Source organism: Rhincodon typus, chromosome 10, assembly GCF_021869965.1.
Source record: "Rhincodon typus isolate 14 chromosome 10, sRhiTyp1.1, whole genome shotgun sequence".
NCBI lineage: Eukaryota > Metazoa > Chordata > Chondrichthyes > Orectolobiformes > Rhincodontidae > Rhincodon > Rhincodon typus.
This window is the reverse complement of record NC_063341.1, coordinates 44,752,319-44,759,456: the sequence shown is the minus strand read 5'-3', so window position 1 is coordinate 44,759,456 and position 7,138 is coordinate 44,752,319.

Below are 7,138 nucleotides of genomic sequence, written 5' to 3'. Positions count from 1 at the left end.
GAGGAACAGAGAATGCTAACAGAGTGGCAGAAACAAAGAATGAGAAATAGAGTGGCAGAAGCAGATGACGTGAAACAGAGGAAGGAAAACAGTGTGGCAAAAGCAGGTGATAAATAGAGGATGAGAATCAGATTGCAAAAACAGAGTGGCAGAAACAGAATGGTGGGAAAAAGAGGAAGAAAAACAGAGAATTAGACATGGAGGATGAGAAAGAGAATGAGAAACTGTGTGGCAGAAACAGACATGGGAAACAGCAGATGCGAAACAGAGAATGAGACATAGAGGTTGAGAAACAAAGAATGAGAAACAGTCTGTACGAAACAGAGGATGAGAAATGGTGGCAGAGGATGAGAAACAGAGGATGGGAAACAGAGTGTCTAAGAGGGGATCAGCAAAAGATGATGATAAATGGAGAATAAGAAACATATGATGAGAAACAGAGAATGAAAAACAGTGGAAGAGAAATGGAAAATGAGAAGCAGTAAATGTGAAACAGGGAATGAGAAACAGAGTGACAGAAACAGATGATGAGAAGTAGAGTGGCATAAACCCAGGATGTGAAACAGATATAACAGAGTATGACAAACAAAATGGCAGAAACAAAGGATGAGAAAAGAAGAGTAGCAGAAACAGAGGATGAGAAACAGAGTGGCAGAAACGGAGGATGAGAAAAAGAGGATGAAAAGCAGAGGCTGGGAAACAGAGGATGATAAAATGAGGATGTGAATCAGTATGGCAGAAACATAGGTTGAGAAACAGAGGATGTGAAACAAAGTGGCAAAATAGAGGACGAGAAATAGAGGATGAGGAAAAAGGAATGGCAGAAACAGAGGATGAGAATCAGAGGATGAGAAACAGAGAATGAGAATGAGTGTTGCACAGAGTGGAAACAGAAGATGGGAAAGGGAGGAGGCAAAACAGAAAATGAGAATGAGTGTTGCACAGAGTGGAAACAGAAGATGGGAAAGGGAGGAGGCAAAACAGAAAATGAAATACAGAGGCTGAGAAATAGAGAATGAGAAACAGTGGAAGAGAAACAGAGAATGCGAAGCAGAAAATATGAAACAGGGAATGAGAAACAGAGTGGCAGAAACAGATGTTGCCAAAAGCATGGCAGAGACAAAGTATTAGAAACACTGTTGCAGAAACAGAGGCAGAAAGAGGGTGGCAGAAAGAGAGGGTGAGAATCAGAGGACTGGAAACAAAGGATGAGAAGCCAAGGATGAGAAACACTTTTGCAGAAACAGTGGAAGAAAGAGTAGTTGAAAGACAAGGTGAGAATCAGAGGATACAAAACAGAGAATGAGATACAGATGATGAGAAATGGAGAATAAGAAAAAGTGTCAGAAACAGCAAACGAGAAACAGTGTGTCAGAATCAGAAAATGCCAAAAGAGTGGCAGAGACAAAGTATTAGAAACACTGTTGCAGAAACAAAGGCAGAAATAGTGTGGCAGCAAGAGAGGGCGAGAATAAGAGAATGTCAAACAGGGAATGACATAGAGAAAATGAGAAACAGAGAACGAGAAAAATTGCCAGAAACAGAGAATGATAAGCAGAGTGTCATAAACAGATGATGAGAAACAGAGGATGGCAAAAGAGTGGCAGAAACAGAGAATGAGAAACAGAGGTTTAGAAACAGAGTGGCAGAAACAAAAGATGATAAAGAGAGAATGAGAAGCACAGTGGCAGAAGCACATGATGAGAAACACTCTTGCAGAAACAGAGGCAAAAGAGAGTGGCAGAAAGAGAGGGTGAGAATCAAAGGAGGCAAAACAGAGGATGAGAAACAAAGAACGAGAAGCAGTGTTAGAAAAGATTGACAGCAGCAGAGAATGAGAAACAAAGGATGAGAAACAATGTATCAGAAACAGATGAAGAGAAACTGAGTGGCAGAAACAGAGGAAGCAAAACAGAGAATGAGATACAGAGGATCAGAAGCAGAGAATGAGAAACAGTGTCAGAAACAGATTGGCAGAAGCAGAAGATGAGAAACAAAGAATGAGAATCAGATTGGCAGAAACTGAGTTGCAGAAACAGACTGGCAGAAAAAGATCAAGATAAACAGAGAATGAAAAACAGAGGATGAGAAGCAGAGTGGCAATACAGATGATGAGAAACACTATTGAAGAAACAGTGGCAGAAAGAGAGTGGTGAGAATCAGAGGATGCAAAACAGAGAATGAGATACAGAGAATGAGAAACAGAGAACGAGAAACACTGTCAGAAAATGCTTGGCAGAAGCTGACAATGAGAAACAGAGAATGTGAAACAGACTGGTGGAAACAGAGGAAGAGAAACAGTGGATGAGACACAGAATGGCAGAAACAGAGGATGGGAGACAACGGATATGAAACAGAGAATGAGACACAGAGAATGAGAAAAAGAGGATGAGAAATACAGTAGCAGAAGCAGAAGTTGAGAAACTGAGGATGGGAATCAGAATGGCAGAAACAGAATGGCGGAAACAAAGGATAAGAAATACTGATGCAGAAACAGAGGCAGAAAGAGAGTAGTTGAAAGAGAATCAGAGGATGCGAAACAGAGAATGAGATACAGAGGAGGTGAAATGGAGAATGAGAAAATGTGCTAGAAACTGTGAATAAGAAACAGTGTGTCAGAATCGAAGGATGAGAAACAGAGGATGACAAAAGAGAGGCAGAAATAGAGTATTAGACACACTGTTGCAGAAGCAATGGCAGAAAGAGTGCGGTAGGCAGAGAGGGCGAGAATCAGAGAATGGGCAACGGAGAATGAGATAGAGACAATGAGAAATAGAGGATGCCAAAAGAGTGGCAGAAACAGAATGAGAAACAGAGTGTGAGAAATAGAATGGCAAAAGCAGAAGGTGAGAAACAGAGGATGAGGATCAGATTGGCAGGAACAGAGTGGCAGGAACAGATGAAAATAAACAGAGAATGAAAAACTAACGATAAGAAGCAGATTGGCAGAAACAGATGATGAGAAAAAATCTTGCAGAAACAGAGGCAGAAAGAGAGTGCCAGAAAGAATGGGTGAGAAACGGGGGGAAGAAACAGAGGATTAGAATCAGAGGGTGAGAAAGAGTGGATGAGAAACAGAGTGGCAGAAAGAGAGGATGAGAAACAAGGATGAGAAACAGAGTGACAGAAACAGAGGATGAAAACAGAGGATCAGAAACAAAGGGGTAGAGACTTAGCACGGGAAACAGAGGATGAGAAAACGGATTAGAAACAGCGGAACCGAGACTGATGATGAGAAACAGAGTTTGAAGAAACAGCATGACAGAAACAAAGGATGAGAACCACAGGATGAGAAGGAGAGGGGCAGAAACAAAGGATGAGAAATTGAGGATGAGAAGGAGAGGGACAGAAACAGAGGGGTAGAAACGATGGATGTGGAACTGAGGATGAGAAACAGAGGATGAGAAATAGAGGGCCAGAAATAGTGGATGAGAAACAGAGGATGAGAGACAGAGGGGCTGAAACAGATGATCAGAAAGAGGATGAGAAACAGAGAGTCAGAAGCAGAGGAGCAGAAACTGAGGATGAAAAACAGAGAATAAGAAACTGAGTAGCAGAAACAGATCATGAGAAACTGACTTTGAGAAACAGAGGATGAGAAGCAGATGATTAGAAAGAGAGGGGTAGAAATGGAGGGGTAGACACAGAGGATTAGAAACAGAGAATGAGAAAAAGAAGATGAGAAATACAGGGGCAGAAACCGAGGATGAGAAACAGAAAATGAATAACAGAGAATGAGAGACAGAGGGGCAGAAACTCATGATGCGATAAAGAGGATGAGAAAGACAGGATGAGAAGCAGAGGGGCAGAAAGAGACGATGAGAAGCACAGGAAGAAATAAAGAGGATGAGAAACAGATTGACAAAAAATAGAGGGTGATAAAGAGAGGATAAGCAACAGAGGGGCAGAAAGAGAGGATGAGAAACAGAGCACGAGAAACAGAGAATGAGAAACAGGGGATTAGAACCAGGGTGAGAAACCGTGGATGCAAAACAGAGGAAGAGAAACAGAACGGCAGAAACAGATGTTGGGAAACAGATGATGTGAAACAGAGAATGATAAGTAAAGGATGAGAAACAGAAGATCAGAAACAGAGAGGCAGAAGCAGAGGATGAGAAATGAAGGATGACAAACAGAGAACGAGAAACAGAGAGGCAGAAGCAAAGATGCAGAAACAGAGGATGAGAAATAGAGAATGAGAAAGAGACTGGCCAAAAGAGAGGGTGATAAACAGACGATGACTAACAGAGAATGAGAAACAGAGGATGAGACACAGGAGGTCCAAAACTGAGGATGTGAAATGAAGGTAGAGAAAAAGAGGGACAGCAACCCAGGGGCAGAGAGAGAGGATGTCAAACAGCGGATGAGGAACAGATGGTAAGAAAGAAAGGATGAGAAACGGAGGGGCAGAAAGAGAGGATGAGAAACAGAGGGAGAGTGACAGATAGTAAGAAGTAGTGGGGCAGAAACAAAGGATGATTAACAGATGGGCAGAAGAAAGATGAAAAACACAAAGGATTAGAAACAGAGGGTTAGAATGTGTGCATGAGAAACAGAGGGGGAGAAAGACAGGATGAGGAAAAGGGTGAGAAACAGAGGATGAGAAACAGTGGGTGAGAAACAGACGGACCGAAACTGAGGATGAGAAACAGAGTGAAGGAAAAAAGGAATGAAAAACAGAGAATGAGAAGCAGATGATGAGAACCAGAGATTCCGAAACAGATGATGAGAAACAGAGGATGACAACCAGAGAATGTGAAACAGAGGATTAGAAAGAAAGGGGTGGAAATACAGGGGTAGAGTGAGAGGTTGACAAACAGGGGATGAGGACAATAGAACGAGAAAGAGATGATGAGAAACAGTGTGACTGAAGCAGAAGATGAGAAACAGAAGATGAGAAACAGAGGATGAGAAACAAACTGGCAGAAAGAGAGGATGGGAAACAGAGGATTATAAATAGAGGATTATAAACAGAGGATCAGAAAGAGAGGGGCAGATACAGAGAGGCAGAAAGAAAGCATGAGAAACAGAGGACGGGAAACAGCAGTTGAGAAGCACAGCATGAGAAACAGAAGATACGAAACAGAGGGTAGAAACAGAGGGGCAGAAACAGAGGATGAGAAATGAAGGATGACAAACAGAAAACGAGAAACAGGGGGCAGAAGCAAAGGTGCAGAAACAGAGGATGATAAACACATGATGGCAATCGGATAATGAGAAACCGCGGAGGAGACACAGGAGATCCGAAACAGAGGATGTGAAACGAAGGTTGAGAAAAGAGGGCCAGCAACACAGGGGCAGAGAGTGAAGATGTCAAAAGAGGATGAGGAACAGATGGTGAGAAAGAGAGGATGAGAAACATGGGGGAGAAAAGAGTGGATGAGAAACAGATGATGATAAACAGAGAATGAAAAATAAAGTATGAAAAGCTGAGCATCAGAAGCAGAAAGACAAAAACAGAGAGGCAAAAACAGAAGAGGGGAAAAACAGGATGCGAGTCAGAGGGGCAGATAAAGAGGATGCAAAATAGAGGGTCAGAAAAAGAGAACGGGAAACAGAGCAAGAGGAACCAAGCATGAGAAACAGAGTGACGGAAACAGAGGATGAGAAGTACAGGATCAGAAACAGAGGATGAGAAACAAAGGATGAGAAACAGAGGATCAGAAACAGAGGGGCAGAGACATAGGATGGGAAACAGAGAATGAGAAACAGTGGATTAGAAACAGAGGGACCGAGACTGATGATGAGAAACAAAGGTTGAGAAACAATCAGACAGAAACAGAGGATGAGAACCACAAGATGAGAAGAAGAGGGGCAGAAACAAAGGATGAGAAACTGAGATGAGAAGAAGAGGGACAGAAAGAGAGGGGTAGAAACAATGAATGAAAATCTGAGGATAAGAAACAGAGGATCAGAAATAGAGTGGTAGAAATAGTTGATGAGAAACAGAGGATGAGAAACAGAGGATGAGAGACAGAGAGGCTGAAACAGATGATCAGAAAGAGGATGAGAAACAGACAGTCAGAAGCAGAGGGGCAGAAACTGATGATGAGAAACAGAGAATAATAAACTGAGTAGCAGAAACAGATCATGAGAAACTGACTTTGAGATGCAGAGGATGAGAAGCAGATGATTAGAAAGAGAGGGGCAAAAATGGAGGGGTAGATACAGAGGATTAGAAACAGAGAATGAGAAAAAGAGGATGAGAAATAGAGGGGTCGAAACCGTGGATGACAAACAGAGAATGAATAACAGAGAATGAGAGACAGATGAGCAGAAACTGATGATGAGATAAAGAGGTTGAGAAAGACAGGATGAGAAGCAGAGGAGCAGAAAGAGCGGATGAGAAGCACATGAAGAGATAAAGAGGATGAGAAAAAGAGTATGAGAAACAGAGGTGTATAAACAGAAGTGTAGAATCAGATGATGCGAAATTGATTGACAAATAAACAGATGATGGGAAACAGATGATGAGAAAGAAAGAATGATAAGTAGAGGAGGAGAAACAGTGTCAGAAACAGAGATGCAGAAGGAGAGGATGTAAAACCGAAGATGTGAATCAGAGGGTCAGAAACAGAGGATGCAAAATAGAGGTGCAGAAACACAGAATGGAAACATAGCATGAGAAACCAAGCATGAGAAACATAGGGACAGAAACTGAGGATGAAAAACAGAGGATCAGAAACAGAGGGGCAGAAAAAAAGGCTGGGAAACAAAGAATGAGAAACAGCGGATGAGAAACAGATGGACTGAAACCGAGGATGAGAAACAGAGAATGAGAAACAAATGATGAGAAACAGAGGATGAGAATCAGGGAAGAGAAACAAAGGGACAGAAACTGAGTGTTCATCCAGCCCTGCACCTTGTTGTCTCGGATTCTCCAGCATCTGCAGTTCCTACTATCTCTGACAGAAACTGATGATGAGTAACAGAGAATATCAACCAGGGAATGTGAAACAGAGGATTAGAAAGAGTGGGGCAGAAACACAGGGACTGAGCGAGAGGTTGAAAATCAGTGAATGAGGTCCAGAGGATGAGAAAGAGATGATTAGAAACAGAGTTAAAGAAGCAGAGTATGAGAAATAGAAGATGAGAAACAGAGGATGGGAAACAGAGCATGAGAAAGAGATGATAACAA